The following is a 27,775-nucleotide window of genomic DNA, read 5'->3' on the forward strand; positions in this document are numbered from 1 at the left end:
ATTATATGACGCTCATCATCATTCTCACTTATGAACGCGCGTGATTGACAACCACCTCTGTTCTACATGCAACCGAGCTTGAATGTGTATCTCTTAGATTCTCCAACAGAATCTTCGTGGTATAAGCAAGATAGATGGCGGCATTCATGAGGATCCGGAAAGTCTAACCTTGTCTGTGGTATTCTGAGTAGGATCCTGGGAATCCGGAAAGTCTAACCTTGTCTGTGGTATTCCGAGTAGGATTCCGGTAATGAATGACTGTGACGTGCTTCAGACTTGCAAGTGCTGGGCGTTAGTGACAGACGCAAAAGAATCAAGGGATTCTATTCCAGCAGGAGCAGGAACCAACCAGTGATTAGCCGTGCTGTGACAGAGCGCGTGAGCGTAGTTTTCACTGCGAGGATGGGATGTAGCCTTCGGCCAGTGTGATGCCTCCAGACGATTAGCCATGCGAGTGACAGCGCAGAGGACCATTTTCCAGAGAGGATACAAAGTAGCCATCGTCGAACGGTGAACCCCTATACACAACTTGCTATGGAAAGGAGCAAGAAGGATTGAGTTGAAGCAGTAGGAAAGTAGGCGTTCTTGAGCCATACAGTATCTCCATTCGCTTATCTGAAATTCCCACCAATGGATCTGGATAAGTATTCTATCCCTTTTATTATTTCTATTTTATTATTAATTTTCAAAACCATAAACAAATTTAATCTGCCTAACTGAGATTTACAAGGTGACCATAACTTGCTTCATACCAACAATCTCTGTGGGATCGACCCTTACTCACGTAAGGTTTATTACTTGGACGACCCAGTACACTTGCTGGTTAGTTGAACGGAGTTGTGAATTCAACCGGTGCCATAATAATGATTTCATACAAATACAAAGAATATGGATCACAATTTCGTCCACCAAGTTTTTGGCGCCGTTGCCGGGGATTGTTCGAGTATGGACAACTGACGGTTCATCTTGTTGCTCAGATTAGGTAATTTTCTTTTCAAAAATCTTTTTCAAAATTTTTCTTTTCTTTTTCGTTTTTACAAACCTTATTTTCGAAAAAATTTTAATAAAAATCCAAAAAAATCATAAAATCATAAAAATCAAAAATATTTTGTGTTCTTGTTTGAGTCTTGAGGCAATTTTTAAGTTTGGTGTCAATTGCATGCTTTAAAATTTTTTTTTCTTGCATTTTTTCGAAAATTCATGCATTCATAGTGTTCTTCATGAACTTCAAGTTGTTCTTGACAAGTCTTCTTGTTTGATCTTGATGATTTCTTGTTTTGTATTGTTCGTTGTTTTTCATGTGCATCTTGGCATTCATATTTTCTCTACATTAAAGATTTCTAAGTTTGGTGTCTTGCATATTTTCTTTGCATCAAAAAATTTTTCAAAATTATGTTCTTGATGTTCATCATGATCTTCAAAGTGTTCTTGGTGTTCATCTTGACATTCATAGAATTCTTGCATGCATTCATTGTTTTGATCTAAAAATTTCATGCATTAAGTATTTTTGTTGTTTTTCTCTCTCATAATTAAAAATTCAAAAATCAAAAAAAAAATATCTTTTCCTTATTTTCCTCCAAAATTTCGAAATTTTGGGTTGACTTGGTCAAAAATTTTCAAAATTAGTTGTTTCTTACAAGTCAAGTCAAAATTTCAATTTTAAAAATCTTATCTTTTCAAAATCTTTTTCAAAAATCATATCTTTTTCATTTTTTTTCTATTTTTCGAAAATTTAAAAAAATTATTTTTCAAAAATCTTTTTCTTATCTTTTATATCTAATTTTCGACAATTAGCTAACAATTAATGTGATTGGTTCAAAAATTTGAAGTTTGTTACTTTCTTGTTAAGAAAGGTTCAATCTTTAAATTCTAGAATCTTATCTTGTAGTTTCTTGTTAGTTAAGTCATTTTAAAAATTAAATCTTTTTCAAAATTTGAATTCAAAATATCTTATCTAACTCCTTATCTTCTTATCTTTTTAAATTTTGATTTCAAATTTTTTTCAATCAACTAACTAACTTTTTGTTTGTTTTTTATCTTTTTCAAAACCACCTAACTACTTCTCCCCCTCTAATTTTCGAAAATACCTCTTTCTTTTTCAAAAATTCTTTTTAATTAATTAATAATTTCAATTTTAATTACAATTTATCTCTAATTTTCGAAAATTACTAACCCCTTTTTAGAATTATTTTCGAAATATCCCTTCTCTTTTCTTATTCTATTTAATTATTTAATTACTAACACTTCTCTTCACCTCTCTTTATCTAAAAATCCGAACCCATCCTTCTTTACTCTTCTCCCCTTTCTTTTTCTACTAACATAAAGGAATCTCTATACTGTGACATAGAGGATTCCTCTTTCTTTTCTTGTTTTCTTCTCTTTCATATGAGCAGGAACAGGGATAAAGGCACTCTTGTTGAAATTGATCCGGAACCTGAAAGGACTTTAAAGAGAAAATTAAGAGAAGCTAAATTACAACAATCCAGAAATAACCTTTCAGAAATTTTCGAACAAGAGAAGGAGATGGCAGCCGAAAATAATAATAATGCAAGGAGAATGCTTGGTGACTTCACAAAGCCAACGTCCAAGTTTGATGGAAGAAGCATCTCCATTCCTGCCATTGGAGCCAACAACTTTGAGATGAAACCTCAGCTAGTTGCCTTCATGCAACAAAACTGCAAGTTTTATGGACTTCCATCTGAAGATCCTTATCAGTTTTTAACTGAGTTCTTGCAGATCTGTGAGACTGTAAAGACGAATGGAGTTGATCCTGAAGTCTACAGACTCATGCTTTTCCCTTTTGCTGTAAGAGACAGAGCTAGAATATGGTTGGTTTCACAACCCAAGGATAGCCTGGACTCATGGGATAAGCGGGTCACTGCCTTCTTGGATAAATTCTTTCCTCCTCAAAAGCTGAGCAAACTGAGAGTGGATGTTCAAACCTTCAAACAAAAAGATGGTGAATCCCTCTATGAAGCTTGGGAAAGATACAAGCAGCTGACCAAAAGATGTCCATCTGACATGTTTTCAGAATGGACCATTTTAGATATATTCTATTATGGTCTCTCTGAATTTTCGAAAATGTCATTGGACCATTCTGCAGGTGGATCTATTCACCTGAAGAAAACGCCTGAAGAGGCTCAAGAGCTCATTGACATGGTTGCAAACAACCAATTCATGTACACTTCTGAGAGGAATTCCGTGAATAATGGGATACCTCAAAAGAAAGGAGTTCTTGAAATTGATACTCTGAATGCCATATTGGCTCAGAACAAAGTGTTGACTCAACAGGTCAACATGATCTCTCAAAATCTGAATGGATGGCAACATGCATCCAACAGTACTAGAGAGGCAGCTTCTGAAGAAGCTTATGATCCTGAGAACCCTGCCATGGCAGAGGTTAATTACATGGGTGAACCTTATGGAAACACTTATAATCCATCATGGAGAAATCATCCAAATTTCTTATGGAAGGATCAACAAAAGCCTCAACAAGGCTTTAACAATGGTGGACGCAACAGGCTGAACAATAGCAAGCCATATCTATCATCTTCTCAGCAACAGACAGAGAATTCTGAACAAAACACCTCTAATTTAGCCAATGTAGTCTCTGATCTGTCAAAGGCCACTTTCAGTTTCATGAGTGAAACAAGATCCTCCATTAGAAATCTGGAGGCACAAGTGGGCCAGCTGAGTAAGAAAGTCATTGAAACTCCTCCCAGTATTCTCCCAAGCAATACAGAAGAGAATCCAAAAGGAGAGTGCAAAGCCATTGACATAGTCAATATGGCCGAATGCACAAGGGAGGAGGAGGACGAAAATCCTAGTGAGGAAAACCTCCTGGGACGTTCCTCAAGCAAGAAGGAGTTTCCTATTAAGGATCCAAAGGAATCTGAGGCTCATACAGAGACCATAGAGATTCCATTGAATCTCCTTCTGCCATTCATGAGCTCTGAAGACTATTCATCCTCTGAAGAGGATGAAGATGTGACTGGAGAGCAAGTTGCTCAATATTTAGGAGCTATCATGAAGCTGAATGCCAAGTTATTTGGTAATAGGACTTGGGAAAGTGAACCTCCCTTGCTCATTAATGAACTGGATACTTGGATTTAGAAAATTCTACCTCAAAAGAAACAAGATCCTGGCAAGTTCTTAATACCTTGTACCATAGGCACCATGATCTTTAAAAAAGCTCTGTGTGATCTGGGGTCAGGGATAAATCTTATGCCACTCTCTGTAATGGAGAAGCTGGGGATCATTGAGGTACAACCTGCCTTGTTCTCATTACAACTGGCAGACAAGTCATTGAGACAAGCCTATGGAATAGTAGAGGACGTGTTAGTAAAGGTTGAAGGCCTTTACATCCCTGCTGATTTCATAATCTTAGACAATAGGAAGGAAGAGGATGATTGCATCATCCTTGGAAGACCTTTCCTAGCCACAGCAGGAGCTGTGATAGATGTCAACAGAGGTGAATTAGTCCTTCAATTGAATGGGGACTACCTTGTGTTTAAGGCACATGGCCATCCCTCTGTGACAGAAGAGAGTAAGCATGAAGAGCTTCTCTCAGTTCAGAGTCAAGAAGAGCCCACACAGTCAAACTCTAAGTTTGGTGTTAAGACCCCATAGAGTTTGGTGTTGGCAACTATACAACATTGACCTGATCACCTTGTGGCTCCATGAGAGCCACTATCAAGCTATTGACATTAAAGAAGCGCTTGTTGGGAGGCAACCCAATTTTATTTATCTAATTTTATTTTATTCTATTTTATTGTTATTTTGTGTTTTATTAGGTACATGATCATGAGGAGTCACGAAAAAATCATAAAAATTAAAAACAGAATCAAAAACAGCAGAAGAAAAAATTCACACCCTGGAGGACGCACAGGCTGGCGTTCAACGCCAGTAAGATGCATCTGGCTGGCGTTCAACGCCAGAACAGAGCATCATTCTGGCGCTGAACGCCAGAAACAAGCAACATTCTGGCGCTGAACGCCAGGAATGTGCCCAGAGAGGAAAAACTGGCGCTGAACGCCAGTAACAAGCATGAAACTGGCGTTCAACGCCAGAAACATGCTTTACATGGGCGTTGAACGCCCAGAATGTGCACCAATGGGCGTTTAAACGCCAGAATGGTATGCAAAGGCATTTACATGCCTATTTGGTGCAGGGATGGAATTCCTTGACACCTCAGGATCTGTGGACCTCACAGGATCCCCACCTACTTCGCCCTCTCTCTTTCCATTCATGGTCATCCCTTCTGTTTTTCATTCACCACCTACATCTATCCACTCTTCCCCATACACCCCACCTACCTTTATAATTCAACTTCTCTTTCCCATCCAATCCCACCCATATAGCCGAATCCATCTCCCCTCACTCTCCTCCATTTTTTTCTTCTTCTTCTTCCTCTCTTCTTTCTTCTCTTGCTCGAGGGCGAGCAATATTTTAAGTTTGGTGTGGTAAAAGCATAGCTTTTTTGCTTTTCCATTACCATTAATGGCACCTAAGGCCAGAGAAACCTCAAAGGGAAGACAAAAGCTTCCACCTCTGAGTCTTGGGAGATGGAAAGACTCATATAAAGCCGTCATAGCTCAGTGGTAGAACATGTGGCTGCAAATCAAGAGATCCCTGAGATACCTTAGGGGACAAGTTATCCTCCACACAAATATTGGAAGCAACTAAGGGTAGAAACACCAAAATTACTAGGAATCATTCAACAGAAGCAAGGAAGAGACATAGAGGAGCTCAAAAAGCACCATTGGACCTTCAAGAAGGTGCCACCCTCACTCAGGTGGATTCATTCCTTGTTCTTATTTCTTTCTGCTTTTCGGTTTTTAATGTTGTGTTTATCTATGTTTTGTGTCTCTACTTCATGATCATTAGTATGTAACCATGACTTAAAGCTATGAATAAAATCCATTAATCCTTCACCTCTCTTAAAAGAAAAATGTTTTAATTCAAAAGAACAAGAAGTACATGAATTTCAAATTCATCCTTGAATTTAATTTAATTATATTGATGTGGTGACAATACTTTTTGTTTTCTGAATGAATGCTTGAACAGTGCATATGTCTTTTGATCTTGTTGTTTATGAATGTTAAAACTGTTGGCTCTTGAAAGAATGATGAACAAAGAGAAATGTTATTGATAATCTGAAAAATCATGAAATTGATTCTTGAAGCAAGAAAAAGCAGTGAATGGCGAAAAAAAAATTGGCGAAAAAGAAAAAGCAAGCAGAAAAAGCCAATAACCCTTAAAACCAAAAGGCAAGGGTAAAAAGGATCCAAGGCTTTGAGCATCAATGGATAGGAGGGCCCAAGGAAATAAAATCCAGGCCTAAGCGGCTAAACTAAGCTGTCCCTAACCATGTGCTTGTGTCATGAAGGTCCAAGTGAAAGGCTTGAGATTGAGTGGTTAAAGTCGTGATCCAAAGCAAAAAAGTGTGCTTAAGAGCTCTGGACACCTCTAACTGGGGACTTTAGCAAAGCTAAGTCACAATCTGAAAAGGTTCACCCAGTTATGTGTCTGTGGCATTTATGTATCCGGTGGTAATACTGGAAAACAAAGTGCTTAGGGCCACAGCCAAGACTCATAAGTAGCTGTGTTCAAGAATCAACATGCTTAACTAGGAAAGTCAATAAAACTATCCGAAATTCTAAGTTCCTAGAGAAGCCAATCATTCTAAACTTCAAAGGAAAAAGTGAGATGCCAAAACTGTTTAGAAGCAAAAAGCTACAAGTCCCGCTCATCTAATTATAATCAATATTCATTGATATTCTGGAATTTATAGTATATTCTCTTCTTTTTATCCTATTTGATTTTCAGTTGCTTGGGGACAAGCAACAATTTAAGTTTGGTGTTGTGATGAGCGGATAATTTATACGCTTTTTGGCATTGTTTTTAGGTAGTTTTTAGTAAGTTCAAGCTACTTTTAGGGATGTTTTCATTAGTTTTTATGTTAAATTCACATTTCTGGACTTTACTATGAGTTTGTGTGTTTTTCTGTGATTTCAGGTAAATTCTGGCTGAAATTGAGGGACTTGAGCAAAACTCTGAAAAAGGCTGACAAAAAGGACTGCTGATGCTGTTGGAATCTGACCTCCCTGCACTCGAAATGGATTTTCTGGAGCTACAAAACTCCAATTGGCGTGCTCTCAACGGCGTTGGAAAGTAGACATCCAGAGCTTTCCAGCAATATATAATAGTCCATACTTTATTCGATAATTGACGATGTAACTTGGCGTTGAACGCCAAGTACATGCTGCTGTCTGGAGTTAAACGCCAGAAAAACGTCATGATCCGGAGTTGAACGCCCAAAACACGTCATAACTCGGAGTTCAACTCCAAGAGAAGCCTTAGCTCGTGGATTGATCAAGCTCAGCCCAAGCATACACCAAGTGGGCCCCGAAAGTGGATTTATGCATCAATTACTTACTCATGTAAACCCTAGGAGCTAGTTTATTATAAATAGAACATTTAACTATTGTATTAGACATCTTTTGACAGTTTAATCTCTTGACTGTTTAGCCTTTGATTATTCGGTCTCTTGATCACTCAGGAGGCTGGCCATTCGGCCATGCCTGAACCTTTTACTTATGTATTTTCAACGGTGGAGTTTCTGCACACCATAGATTAAGGGTGTGGAGCTCTGCTGTACCTCAAGTTTCAATACAATTACTATTACTTTTTATTCAATTCTCTCTTATTCTTATTCCAAGATATTCATTCGCACCCAAGAACATGATGAAGGTGATGATTATATGACGCTCATCATCATTCTCACTTATGAACGCGCGTGATTGACAACCACCTCCGTTCTACATGCAACCGAGCTTGAATGTGTATCTCTTAGATTCCCCAACAGAATCTTCGTGGTATCAGCTAGATAGATGGCGGCATTCATGAGGATCCAAAAAGTCTAACCTTGTCTGTGGTATTCCGAGTAGGATCCTGGGAATCCGGAAAGTCTAACCTTGTCTGTGGTATTCCGAGTAGGATTCCGGTAATGAATGACTGTGACGTGCTTCAGACTTGCAAGTGCTGGGCGTTAGTGACAGACGCAGAAGAATCAAGGGATTCTATTCCAGCAGAAGCGGGAACCAACCAGTGATTAGCCGTGCTGTGACAGAGCGCATGAGCGTAGTTTTCACTGCGAGGATGGGATGTAGCCTTCGGCCAGTGTGATGCCTCCAGACGATTAGCCATGCGAGTGACAGCGCAGAGGACCATTTTCCAGAGAGGATACAAAGTAGCCATCGTCGAACGGTGAACCCCTATACACAGCTTGCTATGGAAAGGAGTAAGAAGGATTGAGTTGAAGCAGTAGGAAAGTAGGCGTTCTTGAGCCATACAGTATCTCCATTCGCTTATCTGAAATTCCCACCAATGAATCTGCATAAGTATTCTATCCCTTTTATTATTTCTATTTTGTTATTAATTTTCAAAACCATAAACAAATTTAATCTGCCTAACTGAGATTTACAAGGTGACCATAGCTTGCTTCATACCAACAATCTCTGTGGGATCGACCCTTACTCACGTAAGGTTTATTACTTGGACGACCCAGTACACTTGGTGGTTAGTTGAACGGAGTTGTGAATTCACCCGGTGCCATAATAATGATTTCATACAAATACAAAGAATATGGATCACAATTTCGTCCACCAATGGCGCTTCCTGGAAGAGCGGCGCGTATGCGCCAAGTGCGCCTATGCGCGAGGGGTCATTCTGCTAAAAATTTTCTAAGTTAAAAGCTGCAGAATTCACAGATTCAAATCCCAATCTTCCGACGGACATAACTTCCTCATTTTAAATCGTTTTTCACTCGTTCTTCGAACGACATGTACATCCCGGATCCAATTTCATTTCTAAACAGATTTGGCATAAAACAGAGATCCGTAGTCCAAGTTATGTCTCGTCAAAGTATGCCCAAAAACCATGTTTTTCATAAATACCACAAAGTGCCATTTTCAAAACAAGCCATTTTCAACCCTTTTCAAAACAAATCAAAACATGCCAATTTCATCCCTTTTCTTTGAAATCAATCAAAATATATCAAATTCAACATCAAGCCTCCTCAACTCACACATTGACACTTTACCACAATTCACCAAAATCACTATCCCATCATTTTAACCCACTTCACCCAAGTGGCTCAAACTCAAACACATTGACATATCATATACTCTTCCTCATGCCAACTTTCAACAACACCAATCCCAATAAATCATCATTTTACACAATCAATATCATACTCACCATCAACATGGTTCAATCCATAATTCAACCATAACTAATCATCAAGCATATATCACAACATGCATATTTCTCATACATCATACCATCAAGGCATTAATAATCATCATCACATATATGACCACATCATATATTTCAACCATTCAACAAAATCAACAATTCAATGCCTATCTTAGGGCCTCTAGCCTAAGTATTTCCTACCACATTACATATTAGATACGGGAAACCGAGACCATACCTTAGCCGATTTCCCAAGCTCAACCGGAGCACTTCCAAACCACTTTTCCTCAAGCTCTCAAGGCCTCAACACCTCCAAGAACAGATTTTTCACCACCAAACCCTTTTCAAGCTTTTCAATATCACCAATCAAGCTCCAATATTCACGTATACACAACCTAAGCCACAATCATCACACCCATACACAACATCTCAAAACCCAAACATCATAGAACCATAAATTACACTAGGGTTGAGAATCTTACCACACCCAAGGTCCAAGGAGACAAGATTAACCTTCTCCTTCAAGAGAGCTGGGTCCTATAACATCAAAGAGCCCAAAATCTCAACATTTTTGCTTATGAAACTCGAAAATAAGACTGGAAATTCGAAGAGCAAAAAGTGGCTTACTGGTGGACGAAATTGTGATCATGCTTGTATTATTTGTGATCAATATTCTAATTGTTTTGAGATGAAGGCTTTTAAGTGGCACTGGTTGAATTCACAACTCCGTTCAACTAACCAGCAAGTGTACTGGGTCGTCCAAGTAATAAACCTTACGTGAGTAAGGGTCGAATCCACAGAGATTGTTGGTATGAAGCAAGCTATGGTCACCTTGTAGATCTCAGTCAGGCGGATTAAACATGATACTTGATTAGATTCAAATAATAAAATAGAAATAATAAAAGGGATAGAACACTTATATAGATTCATTGGTAGGAATTTCAGTTAAGTATATGAAGATGCTGTATGGCCCAAGGACGCCTGCTCTCCTACTGCTTCTACTCAATCCTTCTTACTCCTTTCCATGGCAAGCTGTGTATAGGGGTTCACCATCAGCGGTGGCTACTTTCAATCCTCTCGGGAAAATATCCTATGCGGCTGTCACTCGCACAGCTAATCATCTGGAGGCATCACCCATGGTTGATGGCTACATCCCATCCTCGCAGTGAAAACTAATGCTCACGCACTCTGTCACAGTACGGCTAATCACTGGTTGGTTCCCGCGCCTACTGGAATAGAATCCCTTGATTCTTTTGTTTCTGTCACTAACGCCCAGCACTTGCAAGTTTGAAGCACGTCACAGTCATTCATTACCGGAATCCTACTCGGAATACCACAGACAAGGTTAAACTTTCCGGATTCCCAGGATCCTACTCGGAATACCACAGACAAGGTGAGACTTTCCAGATCCTCATAAATGCCGCCATCTATCTAGCTTATACCACGAAGATTCTGTTGGGGAATCTAAGAGATACGCATTCAAGCTCTGTTGCATGTAGAACGGAAGTGGTTGTCAATCACGCGCGTTCATAAGTGAGAATGATAATGAGGGTTATCTAACTCATCACATTCATCATGTTCTTGGGTACGAATGAATATCTTGGAATAAGAATAAGAGAGATTTGAATAAAAGAAAATAGAATTTCATTAATACTTGAGGTACAGCAGAGCTCCACACCCTTAATCTATGGTGTGCAGAAACTCCACCGTTGAAAATACATAAGTAAAAGAGGTTCAGGCATGGCCGAATGGCCAGCCCTCTCCATGATCAAGTGACCGAATATTCAAAGAGATTAAACTGTCAAAAGATGTCTAATACAATAGATAAATGTCCTATATATACTAGACTAGCTACTAGGGTTTACATGAGTAAGTAATTGATGCATAAATCCACTTCCGGGGCCCACTTGGTGTATGTTTGGGCTGAGCTTGATCAATCCACGAGCTGAGACTTCTCTTGGAGTTGAACTCCGAGTTATGACGTGTTTTGGGCGTTCAACTCCGGATCATGACGTTTTTCTGGCGTTTAACTCCAGACAGCAGCATGTACTTGGCGTTCAACGCCAAGTTACGTCGTCATTCTTCGAATAAAGTATGGACTATTATATATTGCTGGAAAGCCCTGGATGTCTACTTTCCAACGCCGTTGAGAGCGCGCCATTTGGAGTTCTGTAGCTCCAGAAAATCCATTTTGAGTGCAGGGAGGTCAGATTCCAACAGCATCAGCAGTCCTTTTGTCAGCCTTTTTCAGAGTTTTGCTCAAGTCCCTCAATTTCAGCCAGAATTTACCTGAAATCACAGAAAAACACACAAACTCGTAGTAAAGTCCAGAAATGTGAATTTAACATAAAAACTAATGAAAACATCCCTAAAAGTAGCTTGAACTTACTAAAAACTACCTAAAAACAATGCCAAAAAGCGTATAAATTATCCGCTCATCACAACACCAAACTTAAATTGTTGCTTGTCCCCAAGCAACTGAAAATCAAATAGGATAAAAAGGAGAGAATATACTATAAATTCAGAAATATCAATGAATATTAATTATAATTAAATGAGCGGGACTTGTAGCTTTTTGCTTCTGAACAGTTTTGGCATCTCACTTTTTCCTTTGTAGTTTAGAGGGATTGGCGTCTCTAGGGAACTTAGAATTTGGGATAGTGTTATTGACTTTCTTAGTTAAGCATGTTGATTTTTGAACACAGCTACTTATGAGTCTTGGCCGTGGCCCTAAGCACTTTGTTTTCCAGTATTACCACCGGATACATAAATGCCACAGACACATAACTGGGTGAACCTTTTCAGATTGTGACTTAGCTTTGCTAAAGTCCCCAGTTAGTGGTGTCCAGAGCTCTTAAGCACACTCTTTTGCCTTGGATCACGACTTTAACCACTTAGTCTCAAGCTTTTTACTTGGACCTTCATGACACAAACACATGGTTAGGGACAGCTTGATTTAGCCGCTTAGGCCTGGATTTAATTTCCTTAGGCCCTCCTATCCATTGATGCTCAAAGCCTTGGATCCTTTTTACCCTTGCCTTTTGGTTTTAAGGGCTATTGGCTTTTTCTACTGCTCCTTCTTTTTTTTTTCACTGCTTTTTCTTGCTTCAAGAATCAATTTCATGATTTTTCAGATCATCAATAACATTTCTCTTTGTTCATCATTCTTTCAAGAGCCAACAATTTTAACACTCATAAACAACAATATCAAAAGACATATGCACTGTTCAAGCATTCATTCAGAAAACAAAAAGTATTGTCACCACATCAATATAATTAAACTAAATTCAAGGATAAATTTGAAATTTATGTACTTCTTGTTCTTTTGAATTAAAACATTTTTTTTTAAGAGAGGTGAAGGACTAATGGATTTTATTCATAGTTTTAAGGCATGGTTACACACTAATGATCATGAAATAAAGACACAAAACATAGATAAACACAATAATTAAAAACCAAAAACAGAAAGAAATAAAGAACAAGGAATGAATCCACCTGAATGAGGGTGGCGCCTTCTTGAAGAACTAATGGTGCTCTTTGAGCTCCTCTATGTCTCTTCCTTGCCTTTGTTGCTTGATTCCTAGTAATTTTGGTGTTCTTCCCCTTAGTTGCTTCCAATATTTGTGTGGGGGACAACTTATCCCCTGAGGTATCTCAGGGATCTCTTGATTTGCAGCCACATGTTCTAACCAACTGAGCTATTCCAGCTTATATTAGTCTTTCCATCTCCCAAGACTCAGAGGTGGAGGCTTTTGTCTTCCCTTTTGAGGTATCTCTGGCCTTAGGTGCCATTAATGGTAATGGAAAAGCAAAAAAAGCTATGCTTTTACCACACCAAACTTAAAATATTGCTCGCCCTCGAGCAAGAGAAGAAAGAAAAGAAGAAGAAGAAGAAGAAGAAAATGGAGGTGAGTGAGGGGAGATGGATTCGGCTATATGGGTGGGATTGGGTGGGAAAGAGAAGTTAAATTGTAAAGGTAGGTGGGGTGTATGGGAAAGAGTGAGTGGTGAATGAAAAATAGAAGGGATGACCATGAATGGAGAGAGAGAGGGCGAGGTAGGTGGGGATCCTGTGAGGTCCACAGGTCCTGAGGTGTCAAGGAATTCCATCCCTGCACCAAATAGGCATGTAAAATGCCTTGGTGCATCATTCTGGCGTTCAAACGCCCATTGGTGCATGTTCTGGGCGTTCAACGCCCATGTAATGCATGTTTCTGGCGTTGAACGCCAGTTTCATGCTTGTTCCTGGCGTTCAGCGCCAGTTTGTCCTCTCTGTGCATCATCCTGGCGTTTAACGCCAGGTTGTTGCTTGTTCTGGGCGTTCAGCGCCAGAATGGTGCTCTGTTCTGACGTTGAACGCCGGCCAGATGCACCTTACTGGCGTTGAACGCCAGTCTGTGCTACCTCTAGGGTGAAAATTTTTTTCTTCTATTTTTGACTCTGTTTTTAATTTTTTTGATTTTTTTCGTGACTCCTCATGATCATATACCTAATAAAACACAAAAAATAACAAAGGAACAAAATAAAATAAAATTAGATAAATAAAATTGGGTTGCCTCCCAACAAGCGCTTCTTTAATGTCAATAGCTTGACAGTGGCTCTCATGGAGCCACATGGTGATCAGGTCAATTTAGTGTGTAGTCCCAACACCAAACTTAGAGTTTGGATATGGGGTTTGAACACCAAACTTAGAGTTTGGTTGTGGCCTCACAACACCAAACTTAGAGTTTGACTGTGTGGGCTCTTCTTGACTCTGAACTGAGAGAAGCTCTTCATGCTTACTCTCTTTTGTCACAGAGGGATGGCCATGTGCCTGAAACACAAGGTAGTCCCCATTCAATTGAAGGACTAACTCACCTCTGTTGACATCTATCACAGCTCCTGCTCTGGCTAGGAAAGGTCTTCCTAGGATGATGCATTCATCATCTTCCTTCCTAGTGTCTAGGATTATGAAATCAGTAGGGATGTAAAGGCCTTCAACCCTTACTAGCACGTCCTCCACTATTCCATAAGCTTGTCTTATGGACTTATCTGCCAATTGTAATGAGAACAAGGCAGGTTGTACCTCAATAATTCCCAGCTTCTCCATTACAGAGAGTGGCATAAGATTTATCCCTGACCCAAGATCACATAGAGCTTTTTCAAAGCTCATGGTGCCAATGGTGCAAGGTATTAAGAACTTGCCAGGATCTTGTTTCTTTTGAGGTAGAGTTCTCTGAATCCAAGTATCTAGTTCACTAATGAGCAAGGGAGGTTCACTTTCCCAAGTCTCATTACCAAACAGCTTGGCATTCAGTTTCATGATAGCTCCTAAGTATTGAGCAACTTGCTCTCCAGTCACATCTTCATTCTCTTCAGAGGATGAATATTCTTCAGAGCTCATGAATGGCAGAAGGAGATTTAAAGGAATCTCTATGGTCTCTAGATGAGCCTCAGATTCCTCAGGATCCTTAATAGGAAACTCCTTCTTGCTTGAGGAACGTCCCAGGAGGTCTTCCTCACTAGGATTTTCGTCCTCCTCCTCCCTTGTGCATTCGGCCATATTGACTATGTCAATGGCCTTGCATTCTCCTTTTGGATTTTCTTCTGTATTACTTGGGAGACTATTGGGAGGAGTTTCAATAACTTTCTTACTCAGCTGGCCCACTTGTGCTTCCAAATTTCTTATGGAGGATCTGGTTTCATTCATGAAACTGAAAGTGGCCTTTGACAGATCAGAGACTATATTGGCTAAATTAGAATTGTTTTGTTCAGAGTTCTCTGTCTGTTGCTGAGAAGATGATGGATATGGCTTACTATTGTTCAGCCTATTGCGTCCACCATTGTTAAAGCCTTGTTGAGGCTTTTGTTGATCCTTCCAGGAGAAATTTGGATGATTTCTCCATGATGAGTTATAGGTGTTTCCATAAGGTTCACCCATGTAATTAACCTCTGCCATGGCAGGGTTCTCAGGATCATAAGCTTCTTCAGAAGCTGCCTCTCTAGTACTGTTGGATGCATGTTGCAATCCATTCAGATTTTGAGAGATTATGTTGACCTGTTGAGTCAACATTTTGTTCTGAGCCAATATGGCATTCAGAGCATCAATTTCAAGAACTCCTTTCTTCTGAGGTACCCCATTATTCACGGAATTCCTCTCAGATGTGTACATGAACTGGTTGTTTGCAACCATGTCAATGAGCTCTTGAGCCTCTTCAGGCGTTTTCTTCAGGTGAATGGATCCACCTGCAGAATGGTCCAATGACATTTTCGAAAATTTAGAGAGACCATAATAGAATATGTCTAATAGGGTCCATTCTGAAAACATGTCAGAGGGACATCTTTTGGTCAGCTGCTTATATCTTTCCCAAGCTTCATAGAGGGATTCACCATCTTTTTGTTTGAAGGTTTGAACATCCACTCTCAGCTTGCTCAGCTTTTGAGGAGGAAAGAATTTATCCAAGAAGGCAGTGACCAACTTATCCCATGAGTCCAGGCTATCCTTGGGTTGTGAATCCAACCATATTCTAGCTCTGTCTCTTACAGCAAAAGGGAAAAGCATGAGTCTGTAGACTTCAGGATCAACTCCATTCATCTTTACAGTCTCACAGATCTGCAAGAATTCAGTTAAAAACTGATAAGGATCTTCAGATGGAAGTCCATAAAACTTGCAGTTTTGTTGCATTAGAGCAACTAGTTGAGGCTTAAGCTCAAAGTTATTGGCTCCAATGGCAGGAATGGAGATGCTTCTTCCATCAAACTTGGACGTTGGCTTAGTGAAGTCACCAAGCATTCTCCTTGCATTATTATTATTATTTTCGACTGCCATGTCCTTCTCCTGTTCGAAAATTTCTGAAAGGTTATTTCTGGATTGTTGTAATTTAGCTTCTCTTAATTTTCTCTTCAGAGTCCTTTCAGGTTCTGGATCTATTTCAACAAGAGTGCCTTTTTCCCTGTTCCTGCTCATATGAAGGAGAAGAAAACAAGAAAAGAAAGAGGAATCCTCTATGTCACTGTATAGAGATTCCTTTATGTTAGTAGAAAAAGAAAGGGGTAGAAGAATGAAGGGGAATTCGGATTTTCAGATGAAGGGAGGTGAAGAGAAGTGTTAGTAATTAATTAATTAAATAGAAGAAGAGAAGAGAGGGAGAAGAATTCGAAAATAATTTTTGAAAAAGGGGTTAGTATTTTCGAAAATTAGAGATAAATTGTAATTAAAATTAAACATGAAACAATTAGTTAATTAAAAAGAATTTTTGAAAAAGGGAAGAGATATTTTCGAAAATTAGAGAGGCAAAAGTAGTTAGGTGGTTTTGAAAAAGATAAGAAACAAACAAAAAGTTAGTTAGTTGATTGAAAAAGATTTGTAATCAAAATTGAAAAGATAAGAAGGTAAGAGGTTTAGATAAGATATTTTGAAATCAAATTTTGAAAAAGATAAATTTTTTTTTTTAAAATATGATAAAAAAATAAGATAAAAAATTTTAATAAAAAGATATTTTGAAAAAGATTTAATTTTTAAAATGACTTAACTAACAAGAAACTACAAGATAAGATTCTAGAACTTAAAGATTGAACCTTTCTTAACAAGAAAGTAACAAACTTCAAATTTTTGAACCAATCACATTACTTGTTAGTTAATTTTCGAAAATTAGATATAAAAGATAAGAAAAAGATTTTGAAAATATTTTGAAAAAGATTTTTGAAATTTTCGAAAATTATAAAAAATGAAAAAGATATGATTTTTGAAAAAGATTTTGAAAAGATAAGATTTTTAAAATTGAAATTTTGACTTGACTTGTAAGAAACAACTAATTTTAAAAAAATTTTGACCAAGTCAACCCAAAATTTCGAAAATTTGGAGGAAAATAAGGAAAAGATATTTTTTTGATTTTTTGAATATTTTAATTATGAGAAAGAAAAACAACAAAAATACTCAATGCATGAAATTTTTAGATCAAAACAATGAATGCATGCAAGAATGCTATGAATGTCAAGATGAACACCAAGAACACTTTGAAGATCATGATGAACATCAAGAACATTATTTTGAAAAATTTTTGATGCAAAGAAAACATGCAAGACACCAAACTTAGAAATCTTTAATGCATGGAAAATATGAATGCAAAAGTGCACAAGAAAAACAAGGAAAGACACAAAATAAGAAAACATCAAGATCAAACAAGAGGACTTATCAAGAACAATTTGAAGATCATGAAGAACACTATGAATGAATGAGATTTTCGAAAAATGCAAGAAAAATTTTTAAAAGCATGCAATTGACACCAAACTTAAAATTAACACAAGACTCAAACAAGAACACAAAATATTTTTGATTTTTATGATTTTCTAATTTTTTTGTATTTTTATTACTTTTTGTTTTCGAAAACATTTTTGGAAAAACGAAAAAGAAAGAAAAAAAAAATTTTTGAAAAAGTTTTTGAAAAGAAAATTACCTAATCTGAGCAACAAGATGAACCGTCAGTTGTCCATACTCGAACAATCCCCGGCAACGGCGCCAAAAACTTGGTGGACGAAATTGTGATCATGCTTGTATTATTTGTGATCAATATTCTAATTGTTTTGAGATGAAGGCTTTTAAGTGGCACTGGTTGAATTCACAACTCCGTTCAACTAACCAGCAAGTGTACTGGGTCGTCCAAGTAATAAACCTTACGTGAGTAAGGGTCGAATCCACAGAGATTGTTGGTATGAAGCAAGCTATGGTCACCTTGTAGATCTCAGTCAGGCGGATTAAACATGATACTTGATTAGATTCAAATAATAAAATAGAAATAATAAAAGGGATAGAACACTTATATAGATTCATTGGTAGGAATTTCAGTTAAGTATATGAAGATGCTGTATGGCCCAAGGACGCCTGCTCTCCTACTGCTTCTACTCAATCCTTCTTACTCCTTTCCATGGCAAGCTGTGTATAGGGGTTCACCATCAGCGGTGGCTACTTTCAATCCTCTCGGGAAAATATCCTATGCGGCTGTCACTCGCACAGCTAATCATCTGGAGGCATCACCCATGGTTGATGGCTACATCCCATCCTCACAGTGAAAACTAATGCTCACGCACTCTGTCACAGTACGGCTAATCACTGGTTGGTTCCCGCGCCTACTGGAATAGAATCCCTTGATTCTTTTGCTTCTGTCACTAACGCCCAGCACTTGCAAGTTTGAAGCACGTCACAGTTATTCATTACCGGAATCCTACTCGGAATACCACAGACAAGGTTAAACTTTCCGGATTCCCAGGATCCTACTCGGAATACCACAGACAAGGTGAGACTTTCTGGATCCTCATAAATGCCGCCATCTATCTAGCTTATACCACGAAGATTCTGTTGGGGAATCTAAGAGATACGCATTCAAGCTCTGTTGCATGTAGAACGGAAGTGGTTGTCAATCACGCGCGTTCATAAGTGAGAATGATAATGAGAGTTATCTAACTCATCACATTCATCATGTTCTTGGGTACGAATGAATATCTTGGAATAAGAATAAGAGCGATTTGAATAAAAGAAAATAGAATTTCATTAATACTTGAGGTACAGCAGAGCTCCACACCCTTAATCTATGGTGTGCAGAAACTCCACCGTTGAAAATACATAAGTAAAAGAGGTTCAGGCATGGCCGAATGGCCAGCCCTCTCCATGATCAAGTGACCGAATATTCAAAGAGATTAAACTGTCAAAAGATGTCTAATACAATAGATAAATGTCCTATATATACTAGACTAGCTACTAGGGTTTACATGAGTAAGTAATTGATGCATAAATCCACTTCCGGGGCCCACTTGGTGTATGTTTGGGCTGAGCTTGATCAATCCACGAGCTGAGGCTTCTCTTGGAGTTGAACTCCGAGTTATGACGTGTTTTGGGCGTTCAACTCCGGATCATGACGTTTTTCTGGCGTTTAACTCCAGACAGCAGCATGTACTTGGCGTTCAACGCCATGTTACGTCGTCATTCTTCGAATAAAGTATGGACTATTATATATTGCTGGAAAGCCCTGGATATCGACTTTCCAACGCCGTTGAGAGCGCGCCATTTGGAGTTCTGTAGCTCCAGAAAATCCATTTTGAGTGCAGGGAGGTCAGATTCCAACAGCATCAGCAGTCCTTTTGTCAGCCTTTTTCAGAGTTTTGCTCAAGTCCCTCAATTTCAGCCAGAATTTACCTGAAATCATAGAAAAACACACAAACTCATAGTAAAGTCCAGAAATGTGAATTTAACATAAAAACTAATGAAAACATCCCTAAAAGTAGCTTGAACTTACTAAAAACTACCTAAAAACAATGCCAAAAAGCGTATAAATTATCCGCTCATCACTTACCTCAAGATTGATTGTATGGTTTTTGTAGAGCTTTTTGCGGTGAACGCGTGGCCGCAAACGGTGCGGCAATCGGAGCTCTAGATCAAAAGTTTTGGTGGTTTGAAGATCAACCAAGGGAGAGAACTTGAGAGAGTGTTCTTCCCTCTTGTGCCTCCAATTTCAACATGTGTGTGTAACAAATGAGGAGAGAGAGTGCTGAAAACTAGGGTTTTGGTTTAGTTTAGTTGGGCCAAGGGCCCACTTTGGGTCCGGTTGGCCCGGTTTGGCCCGTTCGGTCCAATCTTGGTCCGAATTCTATAAAATTGGTACCGAAATTCTCGTCTCAATCTCCTCTATCACATTTAGCCACAAAAATCACATTTTTGACTTTCTAGAATAAATTCTCATTTATGGGTTAATTAGCCGTTAATTAACCGGGTTTTACAACGAAACTATATGTCTTTTCAACAATGTCTCATATCATGAGTATCCTTTTTTTCTAAACACCTTTGAAAGAACTCCAAAGCAATCTCAGAATTGATACCTTGAGTTGTGACAATTAACTCTCCTTCTTTCACTATTTTGTCTAAAAAACATAAAATAATGAGAGAAGACTCAAAAGCACCCTTTTACAATTACCTTATTTAGTGATAGGACTAGACAAGGTTTGGTTAATCTAAAAACTAAACCTGTTTTTAAGTTAGCCAAAAATATAATTTGGTTAATTAACTAAATTGGTTTTATATGATAAAACTGGTTATTAACCGGTTAGAGAATTTAAAAACTGATTTTTAACCAGTTATAAAAATAAAAACCAGTTTTAAAAAATAATTGATTTAAAAAAAATCAATTTTTACATAAAAAAATTGGATTTTTCAAAAAAAGTTAAAAACCGATTTTTAACCGGTTAAAAACTAATTTTTACAAAAAAATCGGTTAACCAATTTGAACACAAGAATTACATAAAATTTGGTTTCGATTTTAGTTAACCGGTTAAAAATTAGTTTTTAAATTTAGTTTTGGTTAACCACATTTTAATAATATGGATATAATTTTTAAAATTATTTTATTAGATAACCAAAATGTAGTTATAATTTTTTAACCTATTAACCACAATTTAATTATTTTTTGTTCACCCCAATTTAGTGAGTAATTTTGGAAGAAGATAGGGGATAGACTTAACATGCCTTTATCAATATAGAGCAATATGTTCTTCTTCCAAATTGGTTTGGTTACTAAGTTAAGAACATAACACTATAAAAGATCTTTTCTCACTTCTCTCATCAAGATGACCATCTTTTTCACTTGTTCTTCTTTAATTCTTCTCATAGTAGACCACCTGGCAACTTTAAAAAAGAAACACATTCATTCTTTTGTAAAAAGGCACATTTATTTTTTTGACATTAATAAAAATCCCAACACTTATTCTTTAATATTTTCGCATCTTAATTTTTGTGTTGTTTATTTACCAATAATAGAAATTTTTTCCTTAAAAATTTTTATGACAAATTTACATCCAAATCAATTATATTAATAAGTATAAGCTAATTAATAATAAAGCCTTCAGATCAGATATGTTCCCGAAATTGATTTTGGAAAGACCAAGTCTAATTATGACCAAAAAGGCTCACATTTGTTGTGATAAGGATGGAATGAATGCCCATTTATTAATGTGGGTGGCTGAGCTTTTCAAAGCTTAATCTGAGAATTCATGAAGGTTGACTATTTGAATTTGTGTATCTATAAATAGAGGACTTGTTACGTAACATACATTACAATAACAACAATTACCCTCTCTCATATACTACTCTCTTCTTTCTCTCTTACAATAAGTTGCTATATATATATTAGTAGATATATATAAATTAGTTTTATCGAATTAATTATATTGGCTAATATTAATATTAGAGTCTTCTATTTACATATCTTATTTTATATTTAGTACACCTTTTATTTATTTTACAACACGTTATCAGCACGAGACTCTGATCAAATTTTTAGGAAGACTCAGGTAACAAAATTTCATTATATCGAAACTCTCTCATCTTGAATTCCATGCTTTTGATAGATCTGGAAATAATTATTTATCATGGATATTAGATGCTGAAATCCATCTTGATTCAATGGATCTTGGAGATACCATTAAGGCTGAAAATAATGCATCCCAGAAGGATAAAGCCAAAGCCATGATTTTTCTCCGTCGTCATCTTGACGAAGGATTGAAAAATGAATATCTCACATTAAAAGATCCTGCAGATCTTTGGAAAGACCTTGAAGAAAGGTATAATCATAAAAAAACGGTAATACTTCCTCAAGCCCAATATGAATGGACGCACTTGCGTCTGCAAAATTTTAAATCCATAAATGAATATAATTCTGTAATGTTTCGAATCACCTCACGAATAAAATTATGTGGGGAAAAGATAACTGATCATGATATGTTTGAGAAAACTTTCTCAACCTTTCATGCCTCGAATGGGCTCCTGCAGCAGCAGTATCGAGAAAAAGGGTTTAAAAAATATTCTTAGTTAATTTCTTGCCTTCTTGTTGCTGAACGCAACAATGAGTTGCTTTTAAAGAATCACAAAGCGCGCCCTGCTGGCGCCACCCTATTTCCTGAAGTAAATGCGACAAATCATTACTCAAGAAGAGGTAAATGGCAAGCTTTTAATAACAAAAAAAATTATGGAAGGAAAAGAAATTATATTCAAAAGAGAGGATCTCACCAAAAGTGGGATAAAGAAAGAAATATCGGGCAAAGTAAATCAATAGAGGATAAGTGTTTTCGTTGTGGTGGAAAGGGCCATTGATCACGTACTTGTCGTACCCCAAGGCACCTAGTCGATCTTTACCAGTCATTTTTGAAAAATGACGACAAAGGAAAAGAGTCAAATTTCGTTTCAAATGATGCTGAAAATTTCACCACTCATTATGATGTATCTGATTTCTTTGAGGATCCTGAAGGAAATATTGGTCATTTGATCAATGATGGAATAGTTTAATGTGTGAGATTGATAAGTATTCGTGTAAATAAATAATGTAAATAACTTATTGTTAAGTTTTATTTTCTATGTATTTAAATTTCAAATATGATGTATATAAATAATAAAATATTAATATTTATGAATTTTGAAATCATTAAAAATATCATGTTTTAAAATAAAATTTTAGTATATGACATTATTTTTATGTGCAGTATTTCTTAGAAAAATAATTTTGATCAAGTATTCAATTTAACTGTACATACTACTCATTTTATTATTATTTGTCTTTGAAGAGAATGGCAAGGATATGTAATGAAGATGTATGCCTTGCGGATAGTGCAAGTTTGCACACTATTCTCAAAAGTGATATATATTTTACCCATCTTGTGCGAAAAGAAGAATGTGTTAATACTATTATTGGCTCAGGCAATGTGATTGAAGGCTCCAGAAGAGCTATAATTTTGTTTCCTGGAGGAACAAAATTCATAATAAATAATGCACTGTTGTCTACCAAGTCTCGAAGAAACTTTTTGAGCTTTAAAGATATTCACCGAAATGGATATCATATTAAGACTTTGAATGAGGGAAATCATGAGTATTTATGTATCACAACTCATGATTCAAATAAGAAAGTTATATTAGAAAAATTACCCTCACTTTTATCTGGGTTATATTATACCAAGATTAGTGCAATTGAATCACATGCCACTGTAAACCAGAAGTTTACTAGCCAAAATGAATTCATAACTTGGCACAACCGATTGAGTCATCCGGGAACAACCATGATGAGGAGAATTATTGAAAACTCTCATGGACATTCACTAAAGAACCAGAAGATTCTTAAAACTAGTGAATTTTGTTGTGCTGCATGTTCTCAAGGAAAGTTAATTTTAAGGCCATCACCAGTAAAGATTGGATTTGAGTCCCCTGAATTCCTAGAAAGGATTCAAGGTGATATATGTGGACCTATTCATCCACCATGTGGATCTTTTAGATATTTTATGGTCCTAATAGACGCATCTTCAAGATGGTCACATGTGTGCTTATTATCTTCTCGCAACCTGGCGTTTGCGAGATTACTAGCTCAAATTATTCGATTAAAAGCACAATTTCCAGAAAATCCAATCTAAGCAATTCATCTTGATAATGCTGGTGAATTTACTTCCCAAGCTTTTGATGCATATTGTATGGCTAATGGAATAAGTGTTGAACATCCAGTAGCTTATGTTCACACACAAAATGGGTTAGCAGAATTACTTATTAAGCGCCTCCAATTAATTGCTAAACCCTTACTTATGAGAACAAATCTCCCAACCTCGGTTTGGGGGCATGCTATTTTACATGCCGCAGCACTAATTCGTTTGAGGCCAACGAGTTACCGTCAGTTCTCTCCTATGCAATTAGCTTTTGGCTGCTGTTTCCCATTTAAGAATATTCGGGTGTGCGATATATGTTCCCATTGCACGACCTAATCGCACCAAAATGGGACTGATGGAGCACAGAAGTTGGTGAATTAAAAATTATAAAAATGGTTACGTTGTAAGTATAGTTCTTAACTCACCAAAAATCTGCCTATCAATTTAAAATGTGTCACAAAAAATTTAAATTAAAAATTACTGGGAGTATGAATCCCAGGTCGTCTCCCAACGTGTTGCAGAAAGTGTGCTATTTTATTAACCAGAGGTTTTCAAAGAAGTGAATTGAGTAACATGAAAATTAAAGTTAATAAAATTGAATAATGTAAACAAAAAGCCTTGACTGGGAGTTGATCAGTTAGAATCTCTAATGTTGTTGGAGTTCTCTCAGAGTAATTGATAATTAAAGATTGGGTTGTTTAATTATCCGTTACTAAGTAAGGGAAAGTCAAACAAATTGGAATGCCATGTCTGCTCAGAAGTTGCAATTCAATTAATAAAAATGAGTTGGTATTAGTGACTAGAGAGCAATCCAATAATTATCCCAATTACAAATTCTCTTTCAATCCTTCCAACTCAAGAGTTCCTTTCAATCAACTCCCCATCAAGTGAGGGGAACTACTCGCTCATTGTAAATAACAAATTCATAACATATGAAAAGGAATTAAATGAAGACGTGATTATTGGAATGTAAAATGGATTAAAATGAAAGGAATAATTCTCATATTAAATAATCATAAAAATATTCAAATGACAAAATTGAACAAAGAAAAGAACATGGAAGAATAAAACCAAGTTAAGAGAACGAACTGGAATGACGAAGTCTTGATGAGGAAATAACGCTTCTCAATGTTCCAATACTAAGATCAAACTTGAAAATTAAAATTCTAAAACCTAGAGAAAAAAACCTAGAGGAGGAGTAAAACTAGATCTAAAAAAAACTCTCCACTGTGTGGAATGAATATTGTTTTTGTTTCTGCATATTCTCTGGCTCTAGTCTGCTGTTCCGGGCCGAAAACTGGGTCGAAATAGGGTTCGAAATTGCCCCCAACGAATTCTGCAGATTATGCAGATCGCACATGTCACGCGATCGCGTCACCCATGCGGACGCGTCACTCGCGCTTTTCCATACCCCGCGTTCGCGTCGTCCACGCTACCGCGTCGCTTGAGCTTTTCCAATCCGTGCGGCCGCGTGATCCATGCAGCCGCGTCACTGCGATTTGCTCTCCTTCGCGCGGTCGCGTGAGCCATGCGACCGCGTCACTTCTCACTGGCTATCTCCTGAAATTCTTGTGTTCCTTCCATTTTTCGCTAGCTTCCTTTCCAATCTCTAACTCATTCATGCCCTGTAAAGTCTGAAACACTCAACACACAGATCACGGCATCGAATAGGATAAAGGAGAATTAAAAGTACATAATTAAAGCCTTTAGAAAACAGTTTTCAAACATGTAATGAATTCAGGAAGAAAATCTAAATGCATGCTATTTTGATGAACAAGTGGGTAAGGATCATGATAAAACCACACAATTAAACACAATATAAACCATAAAATAGTGGTTTATCAACCTCCCCACACTTAAACATTAGCATGTCCTCATGCTTAATTGAAGGAGATAAAATGAATAAGTATGAACATGTAGAAACCCATGCAATGCAATCCTATATATATAAACAAATGCAACTATATGATTCTTGCCCACTTGATCAAAAGTAAATAAGCTCTTCAAAATAATTACAAATCAAATTCCACTAATTCTATCATTTTATAGTGACACAAATAAAAAATGCAAGAAGATAACTCATGAAAGCAGGGAACATGAAAATTCAAGCATTGAACCCTCACTGATAATGTATGTAGCTCTAATCTCTAGTGTATAGGGTAATCGCTCTATCCTTCTCTAGTCATGCTTTCTAACTTTTGTTTTTCTCCTAACCAATCAACAACAGTTAATATACCAATGCAAACATCATGAGGTCTTTTCAAGGTTGTAATGGGGCCAAGGTGAGGGTATGGATATACATTTGGTTAAGTGAGCTGATAAATTGAATCTTTAATTAACCCGAGCTTCAACCCAACCTATATATTTTAATGTAATCTCTAGTGTAAGAGCTTCAGACAAGCGTATGAAGATGCCTTCCCTTCCGTCTCTCTGCTTTCCTACTGTCTTCATCCAATCCTTCTTACTCCTTTCCATGGCAAGCTCGTGTAGGGTTTCACTGTTGTCAGCAGCTACCTCCCATCCGCGCAGTGAAAGCTAATGCACACACTCTGTCACAGTGCTGCCAATCACCGGTTTGGTTCCCTCCCCTACCGGAATAGAATAACTCTTTTGCGTCTGTCACTAACGCCCAGTAGGTTACAGGTTTGAAGCACGTCACAGTCATTCAATCATTGAATCCTACTCAGAATACCACAGACAAGGTTAGACCTTCCGGATTCTCTTGAATGCTGCCATCAAGTCCTGCCTTTACCACGAGGACTCCGATTAAAGAATCCAAGAGATATTCACTAAGCCTCAGATGCTTGTAGAACAAGAATGGTTGTCAGTCACCTTGTTCATGGGTGAGAATGGTGATGGGCGTCAATCATCACCTTCATTATGTTGAAGAACAAGTGATATCTTGGATAAAGAACAAGCGGAATTGAATAGAAGAACAATAGTAATTGCATTAATACTCGAGGTACAGCAGAGCTCCACACCTTAATCTATGGTGTGTAGAAACTCCACCGTTGAAAATACATAAGAACAAAAGTGATCATTGGTTTCGGCCCCAGAGAGGGAACCAGAAGAACCAAGATGAAAATACAATAGTAAAAGGTCCTACTTATAGAAACTAGTAGCCTAAGGTGTACAAGAATGAGTAAATGACATAAAAATCCACTTCCGGGCCCACTTGGTGTGTGCTTGGGCTGAGCAATGAAGTATTTTTCGTGTAGAGACTCTTCTTGGCGTTTAACTCCCGTTTTAGTGCCAGTTTGGGCGTTTAACTCCCATTTTTGTGCCAGTTTGGGCGTTTAACGCTGGGAATTCTTAAGGTGACTTTGAACGCCGGTTTGGGCCATCAAATCTTGGGCAAAGTATGGACTATTATATATTGCTGGAAAGCCCAGGATGTCTACTTTCCAACGCCGTTGAGAGCGTGCCAATTGGGCTTCTGTAGCTCCAGAAAATCCACTTCGAGTGCAGGGAGGTCAGAATCCAACAGCATCTGCAGTCCTTTTGAGTCTCTGAATCAGATTTTTGCTCAGAACCTTCAATTTCAGCCAGAAAATACCTGAAATCACAGAAAAACACACAAACTCATAGTAAAGTCCAGAAAAGTGAATTTTAACTAAAAACTAATAAAAATATAATAAAAACTCAACTAAAACTACCAAAAACATACTAAAAACAATGCCAAAAAGCGTACAAATTATCCGCTCATCACAACACCAAACTTAAATTGTTGCTTGTCCCCAAGCAACTGAAAATCAAATAAGATAAAAAGAAGAGAATATACTATAGACTCCAAATTATCAATGAAACTAAGCTCCAAATTAGATGAGCGGGACTAGTAGCTTTTTGCCTCCGAACAGTTTTGGCATCTCACTTTATCCTTTGAGATTCAGAATGATTGGCTTCTTTAGGAACTCCGAATCCAGATAGTGTTATTGATTCTCCTAGTTAAGTATGATGATTCTTGAACACAGCTACTTATTGAGTCTTGGCCGTGGCCCAAAGCACTCTGTCTTCCAGTATTACCACCGGATACATACATGCCACAGACACATAATTGGGTGAACCTTTTCAGATTGTGACTCAGCTTTGCTAA

This window comes from Arachis stenosperma, chromosome 2, assembly GCF_014773155.1.
Source record: "Arachis stenosperma cultivar V10309 chromosome 2, arast.V10309.gnm1.PFL2, whole genome shotgun sequence".
Lineage (NCBI taxonomy): Eukaryota > Viridiplantae > Streptophyta > Magnoliopsida > Fabales > Fabaceae > Arachis > Arachis stenosperma.